Source organism: Symphalangus syndactylus, chromosome 17, assembly GCF_028878055.3.
Source record: "Symphalangus syndactylus isolate Jambi chromosome 17, NHGRI_mSymSyn1-v2.1_pri, whole genome shotgun sequence".
NCBI lineage: Eukaryota > Metazoa > Chordata > Mammalia > Primates > Hylobatidae > Symphalangus > Symphalangus syndactylus.
The window spans coordinates 26,509,138-26,527,384 of NC_072439.2; the positions used below are offsets into that span (position 1 = coordinate 26,509,138).

General features: G+C 39.0%; 1 protein-coding gene across 3 annotated transcripts in view; it reads left to right on the plus strand.

The window, feature by feature from the left end:
• Window positions 1-18,247, plus strand: part of LOC129466899 (LINE-1 retrotransposable element ORF2 protein) — a 258,698-nt gene that overhangs the window by 139,509 nt on the left and 100,942 nt on the right. The window contains exon 6 of one of the 3 annotated variants that reach the window (XR_010116608.1): window positions 837-2,040. The exons of 1 other annotated variant lie outside the window; for it this stretch is intronic. The gene's annotated coding sequence lies outside the window, so the exon portion shown is untranslated. Of the gene's footprint in view, window positions 1-836; window positions 2,041-18,247 lie in introns of those variants that run through there. One more of the 3 variants, XM_063621307.1, reaches the window with a different exon arrangement.

Genomic DNA, 18,247 nt, shown 5'->3' on the forward strand with positions numbered 1-18,247 from the left:
TGGCTAGCAGTTCCACTATGTATTGAAGCTTTCAGGCCAAAAACCTAGAAATCCTATCCAAATCCATCTGTTACTGTCAGCTTTACTTCCAAAATGCATCTGATCCCTGCTCGTTTTCTTCACTTCTCATCATTGCCAATGCTATCATTGTTTTGTTAGCCTTCTCTTCACCCCATTGGTGAGGCAGGCACTGCCATCCTAGGGTTATGGGGGTGGCTGAACATGACACATGACACTGGGCAGATGAGAGGGACAGCAGTTTATTAGTCACATATACTCACAGCCCAGGAGACAACACACACCAGGCAGAGCCACACAAGGAGCAGAGAGAAAAAGCAAAGTAGCTTAGAGGCAAGTTTTATAGTAGAAAGAGAATGAGGTGCACCCTAGTTCTGTCGAAAGGATGTGATTGGCTTGTTTGAATGATTCGTGGGTTGGCATATTAATCAAGGTTCTTCAGAGAAACAGAACCAATAGGATGTGTATATTCATAGACATATATGAGAGGATCTTTACTATGGGAATTGGGCCGCATGATTATAGAGGCTGAGAAAGCCCACAATATGCCATCTGCAAGCTGGAGAACCAGGAAAGCCAGTGGCATAATTGAGTCTGAGCCCAAAGGCCTGAGAACCAGGGGAGCCAACGCTGTAACTCCCAGTCAGAAGCTGAAGGCCTGAGAAGGGACTGAGGGGTGGGGGTGCTGGTATAAGTTCCGGAGTCCCAAAGTCAGAGAACCAGGAGCTCTGATGTCTTAGGACAGGATAAGATGGATGTACCAGCTCAAAGACAGAAAGCAAGAATTTACCCTTCATCTGTTTTTTTGCTCTATCCAGGCCCTCAAGGGACTGAATGATGCCCACCGACATTGGTGAGGGCAGATCTTCTTTCCCTGGTCTACTGACTCTAATGTTAATCTCTTCTGGAAACAGCTTCACAGACACAGCCAGAAGTGATGTTTGCCCAGCTATCTGGGGATGCCTTCACCCAAAATCAGTCTTCGCAGCAGGAAATTAGGCAGTTGACTTGTACTCTAAGACTCAGAGCAGGATTTCCTCACTATTGACTGCACATCAGAATCACCTGGGAAGCATTGACAAGCGACTGATTCTCAGGCCCACACCAGATAGATTAAGGTAGAATCTCTGGAAATGAAGTCCTGCTGTATTTTAAAGTCTTCCCAGAGTTCTCCCAGAACTGCCAGCAGCTGTAGCAAGAGCCCTAGTACCTGAAGACAGAGCTGAAACTGAAGAAGTCTGGAGTGCAGGACACCGCCCAGGCCCAGGGTGCCCCAGGGGAAGAGGCCTCGAGCAGAGTCAAGAAATTCACATTGAGGGCGGGGTTACTGGTGCCCAGCTACTCTCCTACCACAATCTATGAGTTTCTTAGGGCTGTGTAACAAAGTGCAGTGGACCACTGTATCTGAGGTTTTGCTTTCCACAGTTTCAGTCACCTGCTGTCAGCTGCAGTCTGAATTTTATCATCTCACATCATCACGAGAAGGGTGAGTACAGTACAAAAAGATATTTAGAGAGAGACCACAGTCATATAATTTGTATTGCAGTATATTATTACAATTTTTCTATCTCATTGTTAATCTCTTTCTATGCCTAATTTATAAATTAAACTTGATGATAAGTATGTATGTATAGGAAATAACATAGTATATATAGGGTTTGGTACTATCTGCTGCTTCAGGCATCCACTGAGGGTCTTGAAACATACCCCCAGTAGATGAAGGACTATTGTACCACAAACTGGGTGGCTTAAACAACAGAAATTATTGACTCCCATGTGGAGGCCAGAAGTCCTAAATAAAATTGTTGTCAGAATTGTTTTTTTCTGAAGGCTGTGAGAAAAGAATCTGCTCCAGGCCTCTTGCCAAGCATCTGCTGATTTTCCAGCAATATTTAGCGTTCATTGTTTTGTACCTTTCTGCCTTCGTCTTCACATGGCATTCTCCCTGTGTGTGTTTGTCTCCAAATTTCCCCTTTTTGTAAGGACACTCATCACATTGAATAAAGGGTCCAATGTACATTAGTGTGACCTCATTTTAACTACAACTATAACAACCCAATTTCTGAATAATGCCACATTCCAAGATACTGGGAGTTAGGACTTCAACATATGTATTTTGGGAGTACACATAATTCAACCCATAATTCACAAACATAAAACTAGGCCAAACATATGATGTGACTTATCAGTCCTAGCCCAGGACTGAGATCCTTGAGAGAGTGGAAGTGCATATGAGCTGAGCTCTGGCTCTTAGATAGGACACTCTGCAGGATAGGAAGGTGGAAGTGGAGCCAAGTAGAGCACTGTGGTCTCCCTGAACTAAGGAGCCAGAGATGGGCTGCTGAAGCTGCTGGAATTCGCAAGGCAGAGTACAGGAAAGGAGAGTCTACAGGGTTGGCTGGGAGAAGGGGACAAAAATCTACCTGGAAGTTTCCTGCAGGTCCTTGCCCAAGAGTAGGGCTGATGTGCACAGGGCTAAACTCTATGAGGCCTAACAGAAGGTGGCCTTTGCAGATCTGAGAGCTGAAAGGAGACACCAGAGAGAGCCCAGTGCTGGGAACACAGGTGTGCTGATTTAGCCGGTGTGTTGAGAGCAGGAAGAGCACCTCTGACAGTCTATTGAGATCTAAGAAAGTCCACAACTTAGAAGTAAGGGCCATCCCCTTGGACTAAAGACAAAAGTGAAATACATTCACACTAACAAAAATAAATAAAGTCTGATCAAAAGAATTGATTCATGACTTAACTGCCTGCCACAACAACACATACCACTAATTGAAGGAAGACAGCCAATCCAGACTCACTGTAATGTATTATCCACAACATCCAGCTTATTAGGAAAAATTACTGGATATGCAAAGAAGTAGGTAAAAGTGATCCATAACCAACAGAAAAAAGCATCAGGCCAGGAATGGTGGCTCACACCTATAATTTTAGCACTTTGGGAGGCTTAGGCTGGTGAATCACTTGAGGTCTGGAATTTGAGACCAGCTTGGCCAACATGGTGAAACTCTGTCTTTACTAAAAAATACAAAAAAAAGTTAGGCTAGCATGGTAGTGTATGCCTGTAGTCCCAGCTACTCAGGAGGCTGAAGTTGGAGGACTGCTTGAGCCTAGGAGGTGGAGGTTGCAGTAAGCTGAGATCACACCACTGCATTCCAGCCTAGGTGACGGAGTGAGACTTCATCTAAAAAAAAATAATAAAGAGAGTCAATAAGCCTTGGCGCCTACATCACATTGCACAAAATTATTGCAGAATATTGTAAAATATATCAAGATGCAAATGTAAAAGTTAAAATTATAAAATATCTGGAAGAAAAGGCAGGAGAATAGCTTCATGACCTTGGGGTTAGACAAGAATTTCTTATAAAGGACACAAGAAGCACTAACTATAAAAGAGAAAAAGTATTAAATTGGACTTTATCAATGTTAAAACCTGCATATCAAAAGACAGCATTCAGAAAACAAAACTGCAAGTCACAGATTGGAATCAAGTATTTTCATTTCATATATCTGACTTTTATGACTAGGATGTATGAAGAACTTCTATAAGTCAATGAGAATAAGACAAATACCTCAAATGTTTTTTAAAAAATAAAGCAAAGGCATCTTCTTTACAAGAATTTGTACAATGGCCAATAGGCACATGAAAGGACCAATTAAAACAATAGAACAAATTCACTTGTATTGGAAGTGATTAACATTTTAAAAGAGATTGAAAAAAATATTGGCAAGAATACGAAACAAATATAACCCTTATACCTCATGCATAGGAAGGTAAACTTGCGCAATCCCCCTGTTTCTTACACAAACATCCCCATACCTAGGCATTTACCTAAGACAAATGAAAAATTACATTTCCATTAATAGGAGTGATATGGTTTGGATTTGTTCAATAGGAGTGACATGGTTTGGATTTGTGTCCCCACCCAAATCTCATGTGAAATTTTGATCCTCAGTATTAGAGGAGGGGCCTGGTGGGAGGTAATTGGATCAGGGGGCAGATTTCCCCCTTGCTGTTCTTGTGATAGTGAGTGAGTTCTCATGAGATCTGGTTGTTTAAAAGTATGTAGCACCTCCCCCTGCTCTCTCTCCCTCCTGTTCTGGCCATATGAGACATGCCTTCTTCCTCTTTGCCTTCCACCATGATTGCAAGTTTCCTGAAGAGCCATCATGCTTCCTATATACCTTGCAGAACCCTGAGCCCATTAAAACTCTTTTCTTTATAAATTACCCAGTCTCAGGTAGTTCTTTATAGAAATGCAAGAACGAACTAAAACAAAGAGAACAGATAAATAAATCATGGAGTATTTACACAATGCACAATAGAAAATTAAAAATAGAGTGAACTGTGTTCCACTTACAACATGGATGAAATTCAACATTGTATTTTATTGTATTTCAAAAAGATTACCTTATGTGTGATTCAATTTATAGGGAGTTTAAGAATAGTCAAAATTAACATGTGATAGCAATCAAGGTGGTGGTGGGGAATTGAGGCACAAGGGAGGGGAAGGAGGCACAGGGGAAATTTCTAAAGTGGTAAACATGGTCTAATCTGGATTAGGTTGTTGGTTTCACAGGTGTAACCTGTCAAGTCATCAAATTGTATACTTACAAATCTGTGACTTTCATGGTGTGTTTATTGGATTTTGATAAAAACATTTCATAATTGAAAAAATTAAAAAGAAGAGAAAAGAGAGACCACTATGGCAAAAAGCACAGTAAAAAAAAATTGTACTTGGACTGGCTCGTTTGTTATTGATTTAGTTTGCCAGAGATGGGTGGGTGGGTTCCAGGCAGAACACGGTGGGATTCTGAGCAGTTTGTTGTAGGCTATGGGAGCTATGGTTACCCACTGGAATTCTGTTGGGGGCCTCAGTGCCACACAGGCATTGTGAACCACTATGGAGCCTGGCTTTCAGCTGATCCTGGGGAAGTCACAAAAAGTGGTAGCAGAGCTGCTTCCAGATGACATGAGGCTAGGCATTGACTACAGTAGTCTCCAGTGGAAGTCAGTGGTGTGTATATTTGTTATTGGCTTTTTGGTGGGTCTCTCATATTTGTTCAGATTTATGCATTAGGCTAGAAGCTGACTTTTGGGAAAGAAAATGCAGGTTGTGCAAATACTGGCTGCACCAGTTCTGATGCAGCATCCATTTCTTGGCATACTTGGCATACTGATCAAAAGGAATATTTAGATATTGAGTAATTTTTAGAAGATACCAGCCTAGAAAAGGAATCATAAAAGATACAAAGTCTCGTGGACGCATATGTAAAGTTGAAGAGACCAACTCCGTCCTGAAGGAGGAAGTAATTTCTTTTGTAAAAGAAGTAAATAAGGAGAGATCTAAACCCTTAAGCCTAGAAGGGATGATGACTGAAATAGTAAGAATGATTCATTTACCAGAAGATGATGTAGGAACCATCACATCGCAAGATTTTCCAAGCACTGCCGTGGCTGGGGCTCCCTTTTGTCATTCTCCAGGGGTCTGAAAATAGAACCCCTTTCTTCTATTCAGACTGTGTCTGTTCTCTACCTCCCACTCCAATATGAGGTTCATTCTTGTCTGTGCTTCTAAAAAGCACTTAAGAACCCTCCTCCATATGCTGGAGTTTTTTTGTTCAACGTCACCTTTCAGAAACAAATCTGAGTTTCTTCAAGGCTAATTCAAATTTCAAATGAACCAACTGTTGGACTTCCAGAAATTTTGGACTTAAAAAAAAATGGTCTGTCTTCAAAAGGAATTTTAATCTCATTCATTATCATCTTAAGAACTGAAGACACTTGATAAACCAATTTCAAAATAAAAGCTTGATGAAACTTAGTTCTCAGAATAGTGCTTTGTAAATATTATTTTTATATAAACTTTATGTGACATTTCTATTTCTTATATACATATTATGTTTTATTTAATATGTACTATTTAGCAAAAAGACACATTGGAAATTCAAAGGCAATTTTGCTTTGTCCAGACCTATATTCATGATAGTTATAAATCAAATAAAAAGTAAGAAAATACTTTTGTTCTTAATAAATATTGCTTTGTTAAAGAAAAGAAAAAATTAAATGAACATATCACATATAACTGTGGGGTGCAGCTAAAGTGATACAAAGGAAAATTTATAGCATTTAATTAAATGTTTCTGTTCAACAAGAAAAATACAAATGTTTATATTACATAAGAATAAAGGCTAAAAAGGAAAAAAAAAGTTTATTCTTCTTTGCAGCAACTTTTAACAATCCCAGTTCCTAGGCTACACCCTGGAACATTTAAATCAGAACCTCAAGGTATGAGACTAGGCACCTGTAATGTGAAGCTCTCCAGGTGATGGTCATGTGTGGTGAGACTGAGCAATTGCAACAAAAGCCAAAATTGACAAATGGGATCTAATTAAACTAAAGAGCTTCTGCTGAATGTTATGGTACACAGAGCATTATAACATATGTAATTTCACTGGTAAACATGGGTTTACCAATAAAATTATAATAAACAATAATAAACTAATATTATAGCTACTTTGTCTTAATTATCTTAAAATAGACCACTCCAACTACAAAATAATTTTCCCATATAAATAGAATACACAAAAAGAATTGTCAACAAAAGCATACTCCCAAATAAATTGACAAACAAGGTGATGGTGTGATACAATAGAAAGAAGATTAAAGTTTTAATCAGGAGATCTATTTATGGATCTATTAATAAATTAGAAAAGATTAAAAAATTTTTCTCTTTAGCTATGGTATTATTATTGTCATTAGTTTTCTTATTTCTAAAACATGAGACTGAATCAAAATGATTTCCAAGATCCTTTATAGCTCTCAAATTCTTTAATTTTAGAATGTGTAGAAAATTTTAGAGCTAAAAGGATTAAGATTGAATTTTGATGTATTAGGCATTGCACCTTATAATATACTGAAATGCAAAGAACAATAACTCATCTCCTAACAGAGGCATCTTTAAATATTTTCTATCTCTTTTTATATATATATATATATATACTTTAAGTTCTAGGGTACATGTGCCCAACATGCGGGTTTGTTACATAGGTATACACGTGCTATGTCAGTTTGCTGCACCCATCAACTCATCATTTACATTAGATATTTCTCCTAATGCTATCCCTCCCCCAGGCCCCCACCCCCCAACAGGCCCCAGTGTGTGATGTTTCCTGCCCTGTGTCCATGTGTTCTCGTTGTTCAACTCCACCTGTGAGTGAGAACATGCGGTGTTTGGTTTTCTGTCTTTGTGATAGTTTGCTTAGAATGATGGTTTCCAACTTCATCCATGTCCCTGCAAAGGACATGAACTCATCCTTTTTTATGGCTGCACAGTATTCCATGGTGTATATGTGCCACATTTTCTTAATGCAGCCTATCATTGATAGACATTTGGGTTGGTTCCAAGTCTTTGCTATTGTGAATAGTGCCGCAATAAACATACATGTGAATGTGTCTTTATCGTAGCATGATTTATAATCCTTTGGGTATATACCCAGTAATGGGATCGCTGGGTCAAATGGTATTTCTAGTTCTAGATCCTTGAGGAATAGCCACACTGTCTTCCACAATGGTTGAACTAATTTACACTCCCACCAATAGTGTAAAGGATTCCTATTTCTCTACATCCTCTCCGGCATCTGTTTCCTTTTTCATGATTACTATTCTAACTGGCGTGAGATGGTATTTCATTGTGGTTTTGATTTGCATTTCTTTGATGACCAGTGATGATGAGCATTTTTTCATATGTCTGTTGGCTGCATAAATGTCTTCTTTTGAGAAGTGTCTGTTTATATCCTTTGCCCACTTTTTGATGGTGGTTGTTTTTTCTTGTAAATTTTTTTAAGTTCTTTGTAGATTCTGGATATTAGCCCTTTGTCAGATGGGGAGATGGCAAAAATTTTCTCCCATTCTGTAGGTTGCCTGTTCACTCTGATGATAGTTTCTTTTGCTGTGCAGAAGCTCTTTAGTTTAATTAGATCCCATTTGTCTATTTTGGCTTTTGTTGCCATTGCTTTTGGTGTTTTCATCATGAAGTCTTTGCCCATGCCTGTGTCCTGAATGGTATTGCCTAGGTTTTTTTCTAGGGTTTTTGTGGTTTTAGGTCTTACATTTAAGTCTTTCATCCATCTTGAGTTAATTTTTGTATACAGTGTAAGGAAGGGATCCACTTTCAGCTTTCTACATATGGCTAGCCAGTTTTCCCAGCACCATTTATTAAATAGAGAATCCTTTCCCCACTGATTGTTTTTGTCAGGTTTGTCAAAGATCAGATGGTTGTAGATATATGGTGTTATTTTTGAGGCCTCTGTTCTGTTCCACTGGCCTATATATCTATTTGGTGTAAGTACCATACTGTTTTGGTTACTGTAGCCTTGTAGTATAGTTTGAAGTCAGGTAGCATGATGCCTCCAGCCTTATTCTTTTTGCTTAGGATTGTCTTGGCTATGTGGGCTCTTTCTTGGTTCCATATGAACTTTAAAGTAGTTTTTTCCAATTCCGTGAAAAAAGTCAGTGGTAGCTTGATGGGGATGGCATTGAATCTGTAAATTACCCTGGAAAGTATGGCCATTTTCATGATATTGATTCTTCCTATCCATGATTATGGAATGTCCTTCCATTTGTTTGTGTCCTCTTTTATTTTGTTGAGCAGTAGTTTGTAGTTCTTGAAGAAGTCTTTCACATCTCTTGTAAGTTGGATTCCTAGGTATTTTATTCTCTTTGTAGTAATTATGAATGGGAATTCACTCATGATTTGGCTCTATGTTTGTCTATTATTGGTGTATAGGAATGCTTGTGATTTTGGCACATTAATTTTGTATCCTGAGACTTTGCTGAAGTCACTTATCAGCTTAAGGAGATTTTGGGCTAAGACAATGGGGTTTTCTAAATATACAATCATGTTATCTGCAAACAGAGACAATTTGACTTCCTCTTTTCTTCTTGAATACCCTTTATTTCTTTCTCTTGCCTGATTGCCCTGGCCAGAACTTCCAACACTATGTTGAATAGGAGTGGTGAGAGAGGGCATCCTTGTCTTGTGCTGGTTTTCAAAGGGAATGCTTCCAGTTTTTGCCCATTCAGTATGATATTGGCTGTGGGTTTGTCATAAATAGCTCATATTATTTTGAGATACGTTCCATTAATACCTAGTTTATTGAGAGTTTTTAGCATTAAGTGCTGTTGAATTTTGTCAAAGGCCTTTTCTGCATCTATTGAGATAATCATGTGGTTTTTGTCATTGGTTCTGTTTATGTGATGGATTACGTTTATTGATTTGCGTATGTTGAACCAGCCTTGTATCCCAGGGATGAAGCCAACTTGATCATGGTGGATAAGCTTTTTGATGTGCTGCTAGATTTGGTTTGCCAGTATTTTATGCAGGATTTTCGCATTGATGTTCATCAGGGATATTGGCCTAAAATTCTCTTTTTTTAAATTGTGTCTCTGCCCGGCTTTGGTATCAGGATGATGCTGGCCTCATAAAATGAGTTAGGGAGGATTTCCTCCTTTTCTATTGATTGGAATAATTTCAGAAGGAATGGTACCAGCTCCTCTTTGTACCTCTGGTAGAATTCAGCTGTGAATCCATCTGGTCCTGGAGTTTTTTTGGTTGGTAGACAATTAATTATTGCTTCAATTTCAGAACCTGTTATTGGTCTATTTAGAGATTCAACTTCTTGCTGGTTTAGTCTTGGGAGGGTGTATGAGTCCAGGAATTTATCCATTTCTTCTAGATTTTCTAGTTTATTTGTGTTGAGGTGTTCATAGTATTCTCTGATGGTAGTTTGTATTTCTGTGGGATCAGTGTTTTCCCCTTTATCATTTTTTATTGCCTCTATTTGATTCTTCTCTCTTTTCTTTTTTATTAGTCTGGGTAGTGGTCTATCTATTTTGTTGATCTTTTCAAAAAACCAGCTCCTGGATTCATTGATTTTTTGAAGGGTTTTTTTGTGTCTCTATCTCCTTCAGTTTTGTTCTGATCTTAGTTATTTCTTGCCTTCTGCTAGCTTTTGAATTTGTTTGCTCTTGCTTCTCTAGTTATTTAATTGTGATGTTAGGGTGTAGATTTAAATGTTTCCTGCTTTCTCTTTTGGGCATTTAGTGCTATAAATTTCCTTGTACACGCTGCTTTAAATGTGTCCCAGAGATCCTGGTACATTGTGTCTTTGTTCTCATTGGTTTCAAAGAACATCTTCATTTCTGCCTTCATTTCATTATTTACCCGGTAGTCACTTAGGAACAAGTTGTTCAGTGTCTGTGTACTTGTGTGGTTTTGAGAGAGTTTCTTAAGGCTGAGTTCTAATTTGATTGTACTGTGGTCTGAGAGACAGTTTTTTGTAATTTCTTTTTTACATTTGCTAAGGAGTGCTTTACTTCCAATTATGTGGTCAATTTTAGAATAAGTGTGATGTGGTACTGAGAAGAATGTATATTCTGTTGATTTGGGGTGGAGAGTTCTGTAGATGTCTATTAGGTCCACTTGGTCCAGAGCTGAATTCAAGTCCTGGATATCCTTGTTAATCTTCTGTCCCATTGATCTGTCTACTATTGACAGTGGAGTGTTAAAGTCTCCCATTATTATTGTGTGGGAGTGTAAGTCTCTTTGTAGGTCTCTAAGGACTTGCTTTATGAATCTGTGTGCTCCTGTATTGGGCACATATATATTTAGGATAGTTAACTCTTCTTGTTGAATTGATCCCTTTACCATTATGTAGTGGCCTTCTTTGTCTCTTTTGATCTTTGTTGGTTTAAAGTCTGTTTTATCAGAGACTAGGATTGCAACTCCTGCTTTTTTTTTTTTTTTTTTTGCTTTCCATTTGCTTGGTAGATCTTCCTTCATCCCTTTATTTTGAGCCTATGTGCGTCTTTGCACATGAGATGGGTCTCCCAAATACAGCACACTGATGGGTCTTAACTCTTTATCCAATTTTCCAGTCTGTGTCTTTTAATTGGGACATTTAGCCTATTTACATTTACGGTTAATATTGGTGTGTTTGAATTTGATCCTGTCATATTGATGTTAGGTGGTTATTTTGCCCATTAATTGATGCAGTTTCTTCATAGCATCAGTGGTCTTTACAATTTGGCATGTTTTTGCAGTAGCTGGTTGTTCCTTCCTATGTTTAGTGCTTCTTTCAGGAGCTCTTGTAAGGCGGGCCTGGTGGTGACAAAATCTCTCAGCATTCACTTGTCTGTAAAGGATTTTATTTCTCCTTCACTTATGAAGCTTAGTTTGGCTGGATATGAAATTCTGAGTTGAAAATTCTTTTATTTAAGAATGTTGAATATTGGCCCCCACTCTCTTCTGGCTTGTTGGGTTTCTGCTGAGAGATCTGCTCTTAGTCTGATTGGCTTCCCTTTGGGGTAACCCGACCTTTCTCTCTGGCTGCCCTTAACATTTTTTCCTTCATTTCAACCTTGGTGAACCTGACGATTATGTGTCTCGGGGTTGCTCTTCTTGAGGAGTATGTTTGTGGTGTTCTCTGTGTTTCCTGAATTTGAATTTTCGCCTGCCTTGCTAGGTTTGGGAAGTTTTCCTGGATAACATACTGAAGAGTGTTTTCTTACTTGGTTCCATTCTCCCCATCACTTTCTGGTACATCAATCAAATGTATATTTGGTCTTTTCACATAGTCCCATATTTCTTGGAGGCTTTGTTCATTCCTTTTTATTCTTTTTTCTCTAATCTTGTCTTCTTGCTTTATTTCATTAATTCGTTCTTCAATCACTGATATCCTTTCTTCCACTTGATCGAATTGGCTATTGAAGCTTGTGCATGTGTCACGAAGTTCTCATGCTGTGGTTTTTAGCTCCATCAGGTCATTTAAGGTCTTCTCTACACTGTTTATTCTAGTTACCCATTCATCTTTCCTTTTTTCAAGATTTTTAGCATCCTTGCAATGGGTTAGGACATGCTCCTTTAGCTCAGAGAAATTTGTTATTACTGACCTTCTGAAGCCTACTTCTGTCAACTCGTCAAACTCATTCTCCATTTAGTTTTGTTCCCTTGCTGGTGAGGAGCTGCAATCCTTTGGAGGAGAAGAGGAGCTCTGTTTCTGGAATTTTCAGCTTTTCTGCTCTGGTTTCTCCCCATCTTTGTGGTTTTATTTACCTTTGGTCTTTGATGTTGGTGACCTACAGATGGGGTGTTGTTGTGGACGTCCTTTTTGTTGATGTTGATGCTATTCCTTTCTGTTTGTTAGTTTTCCTTCTAACAGTCAGGACCCTCAGCTGCAGGTCTGTTGGAGTTTGCTGGAGGTCCACTCCAGACTCTGTTTGCCTGGGTATCACCAGCAGAGGCTGCAGAATGGCAACTATTGCTGTCTAATCCTTCCTCTGGAAGCTTCATCCCAGAGGGGCACCTGCCTGTTTGAGGTGTCTGTTGGCCCCTACTGGGAGGTGTCTCCCAGTCAGGCTACACAGGGGTCAGGGATCCACTTGAGGAGGCAGTCTGTCCATTCTCGGAGCTTGAACGCCATGCTGAGGGAACCACAGCTCTCTTCAGAGCTGTCAGACGGGACGTGTAAGTCTGCAGAAGCTGTCTGCTACCTTTTGTTCTGCTATGCCCTGCCCCCAGAGGTATAATCTAGTGAGGCAGTAGGCCTTGCTGAGCTGCAGTGGGCTCCACCCAGTTCGAGGTTCCCAGTTGCTTTATTTACACTGTGAGCTACTCAAGCCTCAGCAATGGCAGATGGCCCTCCCCCAGTCAAGCTGCAGCATCACAGGTTGATCTCAGACTGCTGTGCTAGCAGTGAGCAAGGCTCCGTGGGCATGGGACCTGCTGAGCCAGGCACGGGAAGGTATTTCCCGGTCCAGCAATTGCTAAGACCGTGGGAAAAGGGCAGTATTTCTTCAGGAGTGTACCGTTTCTCCAGGTACAGTCTGTCATGGCGTCCCTTGGCTAGGAAAGGGAAATTTCCCGGCCCCTTGCACTTCCCAGGTGAGGCAATGCCCTGCCCTGCTTCAGCTTGCCCTCCATGGGCTGCACCCACTGTCCAACTAATCCCAATGAGATGAACCAGGTACCTCAGTTGGAAATGCAGAAATCACTTGTCTTCTGTGTTGATATCACTGGGAGCTGCAGACCGGAGCTGTTCCTATTCGGCCATCTTGGAAGCAACCCTGTCTTCTATCTCTTTTTATAAGTCCTTATCACCCTTTTATCTGACCTTAGAATTTCATCTCTTCCTGTTGTTGTACTCATTAGTCCCAAAACATTGCTCTGGACAAACTTTCTTTCTTTTTTTATTTCTTCTAAAAAGCAAACAAACAAGAAAAAAACAGGATACATGTGCAGAATGTGTAGGCTTGTTACATAGGTATCCGTGTGCCATGGTGGTTTGCTGCACCTGTTGACCCATCCTCTAAGTTCCCTTCCTTCAGACCCCAACTCCCAACAGGCCTTGGCATGTGGTCTTCCCCTCTCTGTGTCCATGTGTTCTCATCATTTAACTCCTACTTATGAGTAAGAATATACGGTATTTGGTTTTCTTTTCCTGTGTTAGTTTGCTGAGGATAATGGCTTCCAGCTTCATCCATGCCCTTTCAAAGGACATGATCTCATTCCTTTTTATGGACGTATAGTATTCTGTGGTGTATATGTACCATATTTTCTTTATCCAGTCTATCATTGATGGGCATTCGTGTTGGTTCCAAGTCTGCTATTCTAAACAGTACTGCAATAAACATATGCGTGCTTGTGTCATTATAGTAGAATGATTTATAATTTGGGGGGCATATACCCAGTAATGGGATTGTTGGGTCAAATGGTACTTCTGGTTCTAGATCCTTGAGGAATTGCCATACTGTCTCTCACAATGGTTGAACTAATTTACATTCCCACCAACAGTGTAAAAGCTTTCCTATTTCTTCACAGCCTCACCAGCATCTGTTGTTTCCTGACTTTTTAATAATTGCCATTCTGACTGGTGTGAGATATATCTTTATGGTTTTGATTTGCATTTCTCTGATGATCAGTGATGAGCTTTTTTTCATGTTTCTTGGCCACATAAATGTCTTCTTTTGAGAAGTGTCTGTATCCTTTGCCAACTTTTTGATGGGGTTGTTTTTTCTCATAAATTTTTTAAGTTTCTTGTAAATTCTGAATATTAGACCTTTGTCAGATGCGTAGATTGCAAAATTTTCTCCCATTCTGTAGGTTGCCTGTTCATCTGATGATAGTTTCTTTTGCTGTGAAGAAACTCTTTAGTTTAATTAGGTCTCATTTGTCAATTTCGGCTTTTGTTGCAATTGCTTTGGTGTTTTAGTCATGAGGTCTTTGCCCATGCCTATGTATTGAATAGTATTGCCTAGGTTTTCTTCTAGACTTTTTATGGTTTTCAGTTTGACATTTAAGTCTTTAATCTCTCTTAAGTTGATTTTTTTATAAGGTGTAAGGAAGGGTGTAAAGTGTAAGGAGTTTCAGTATTCTGCATATGGCTATCCAGTTTCTCCAGCACTATTTACTGAACAGGAGATCCTTTCCCCATTGCTTGTTTTTGGCAGGTTTTTTGAAGATCAAAAAAGACAAAGAAGGGCATTACATAATGGTAAAGGGAACAATTCAACAGCAAGCTGGTTGTAGATGTATGGTGTTATTTCTGAGGTATCTGTTCTGCTCCATTGGTCTATACGTCTGTTTTGGTGTCAGTACCATGCTGTTTTGGTTACTGTAGCCTTGTAGTATAGTTTGCAGTCAGGTAGCATGATGCCTCCAGCTTTGTTCTTTTTGCTTAGGATTGTCTTGGCTATACAGGGTCTTCTTTGATTCCATATGAAATTTAAAATACTTTTTCCTAATTCTGTGAAGAATGTCAATAGTAGTTTGATGGGAATAGCATTGAATCTATAAATTACTTTGGGCAGCATGGCCATTTTCATGATATTGATTCTTCCTATCCATGAGGATGGAATGTTCTTCCATTTGCTTGTGTCTCTATTATTTCCTTGACCAGTGGCTTGTAGTTCTCCTTGGGGAGGTCCTTCACATCCCTTCTTAGCTGTATTCCCAGATATTTTATTCTCTTAGTAGCGATTGTGAATGGGAGTTCACTCATGATTTGGCTCTCTGCTTGTCTATTGTTGGTATAGAGGAATGCTTGTGATTTTTGCACATTGATTTTGTATCCTGAGACTTTGCTAAAGTTAAGTATCAGTTTAAGGAGTTTCTGGGCTGAGATGATGGGATTTCTGTTTGCAAATTATGTCATCTGCAAACAGAGACAATTTGACTTCCTCTCTTCCTATTTGAATATGCTTTATTTCTCTCTCTTGCCTGATTGCCCTGGCCAGAACTTCCAATACTATGTTGAATAGGAGTGGTGAGAGAGGGCATCCTTGTCTTGTACCAGTTTTCAAAGGGAATGCTTCTAGCTTTTGCCCATTCAGTATGATATTGGCTGTGGGTTTGTCATGAATAGCTCCTATTATTTTGAGACATGTTCCATCAATTCCTAGCTTACTGAGAGTTTTTAACATGAAGGGATGTTGAATTTTATCAAAGGGCTTTTCTGTATCTGTTGAGATAATCATATGGTTTTTGCCCTTGGTTCTGTTTATGTGATGGATTATGTTTATTGATTTGCATATGTTGAACCAGGCTTGCATCTCAGGGATGAAGCCAACTTGATTGTGGTGGATAAGCTTTTTGATGTGCTGCTGGATTTGGTTTGCCAATATTTTTTGCATCAATATTCAGCAGGGATATTGGCCTGAAGTTTTTTTTTCTTTGTGTCTCTGCCAGGTTTTGGGATCAGGGTGATGTTGGCTTCATAAAATGAGTTAGGGAGCAGTCCCTCTTTTCAATTGTTTGGAATAATTTCAGAAGTAGTGGTACCAGCTCCTCTTTGTATTTCTGGTAGAATTCAGCTGTGAATCCATCTGGTTCTGGGCTTTTTTAGGTGAGTAGGCTATTAATTACTTCCTCAATTTCAGAACTTGTTATTGGTCTATTCATGGATTTGACTTCTTCCTGGTTTATTCTTAGGAGGGTGTATGTGTCTAGGAATTTATCCATTCCTTCTAGATTTTCTAGTTTATTTGCATAGACATGTTTGTAGTATTCTCTGATGGTAGTTTGTATTTCTGAGGGATCAGTGGTTATACCCACTTTGTCATTTTTTATTGTGTCTATTTGAGTCTTCTCTCTTTTCTGCTTTATTATTAGCTAGTGGTCTATTTTGTTAATTTTTTCAAAAATCCAGCTCTTGGATTCATTGATTTTTAGGGGAACTTTTCATGTCTCTATCTCTTTCAATTCTTCTCTGATCTTAGTTATTTCTTTTCTTCTGCTAGTTTTTGAATTAGTTGTTCTTGGCTGTCTAGCTCTTACAATTTTGACATTAGGGTATCAATTTGAGACCTTTCAACCTTTATGATGTGAGCATTTAGTGCTATAAATTTCCCTCTTAACACTCCTTTAGCTGTGTCCCAGAGATTCTGGTATGTTTTCTCTTTGTTCTCGTTGGTTTCAAAGAACTTCTTGATTTCTGCCTTAATTCATTATTTACCCAGGAGTCACTCAGGAGCAGGTTATTCATTTTCCATGTAGCTGTGTGGTTTCGAGTAAGTGTCTTAATCTTGAATTTTAATTTGATTGCGCTGTGGTCTGAGAGACTGTTTGTTATGATTTCTGTTCTTTTGCATTTGCTGAGGAGTGTTTTACTTCCAATTATGTGGTCAATTTTAGAATAAATGCCATGTGGCACTGAGAAGAATGTATATTCTGTTGATTTGGGGTATAAAATGTTGTAGACATCTACTGGGTCTACTTGATCCAGAGCTGAGTTGAAGTCCAGAACATCCTTGTTAATTTTCTGTCTTGTAGATCTGTCTAATACTGACAGTAGGGTGTTAAAGTCTCCCACTATTATTGTGTGGGAGTCTAAGTCTATCTGAAAGTCTTTATGAGCTTGTTTTATAGCTCTGGATGCTCTTGTATTGAGTGCATATATATTTAGAATAGTTAGCTCTTCTTGTTGAATTGTTCCCTTTACCATTATGTAATACCCTTCTTTGTCTTTTTTGATCTTTGTTGGTTTGAAGTCTGTTTTGTCAGAGACTAAGAATGCAGCCCTTGCTTTTTTTTTTTTTTCTTTCCATTTGCTTGGTAAATTTTCCTCTATCCCTTTATTTTGAGCTTATGTGTGTCTTTGCTTGTGAGATGGGTCTCCTGAATACAGCACACCTGTGGTTCTTGACTCTTTATGCAATTTACCAGTCTGTGTCTTTTAATTGGGGGCATTTAGCCCATTAACATTTAAGGTTAGTATGTTTTGTGTGAATTTGATCCTGTCATCATGCTGCTATTTAGTTATTTTGTATACTAGTTGATGCAGTTTCTTCATAGTGTCATTGGTCTTTATATTTTGGAGTGTTTTGCAGTAGCTGGTACCAGCTTTTCCTTTCTATATTTAGTGCTTCTTTCAGGAGCTCTTGCAGGGCAGGCCTAGTGATAACACAATTCCTTGGTATTTGCTTGTCTGGAAAGGATTTTATTTCTCCTTCTCTTTTGATGCTTAGTTTGGCTGGATATGAAATTCTGGATTGAAAATTCTTTTCTTTAAGAATGTTGATTGTTGGCCCCAAATCTCTTCTGGCTTATAGAGTTGCTGCTGAGAGGCCTGCTGTTAGTCTGATGGGCTTCCCTTTGTAGATGACCTGCCCCTTCTCTCTGGCTGTCCTTAACCATTTATCCTTCATTTCAACCTTGGAGAATCTGATGATTATATGTCTGAATGATGTTCTCTATATTTCCTGAATTTGCATGTTGGCCTTTCTTGCTAGATTGGGGAAGTTCTCCTGGATAATATCCTGAAGTGTGTTTTTTAGCTTGTTTCCATTCTCCCTGTCTCCTTCTGGTACTCCAGTTAATGGTCAGTTTGGTCTTTTTATGAAGTCCCATATTTCTTGGAGACTTTGTTCATTCCTTTTTATTCTTATTTCTCTAGTCTTGTCTGCCTCCCTTATTTCAGCCAGATGGCCTTCAAACTCTGATATCCTTTCTTCTACTTGGTTGATTCGGCTATTGATACTTGTGCATGTTTCATGAAGTTCTCGTGCTGTGTTTTTTAGATCCATCAGGTCGTTTATGTTCCTCTCTAAACTGGTTATTCTAGTTCGCAATTCCTCTAACCTTTTATCAAAATTCTTAGCTTCTTTGCATTGGGTCGGAACATGCTCCTTTGGCTCACCCTAGTTTTTATTACCTATCTTCTGAAGCCT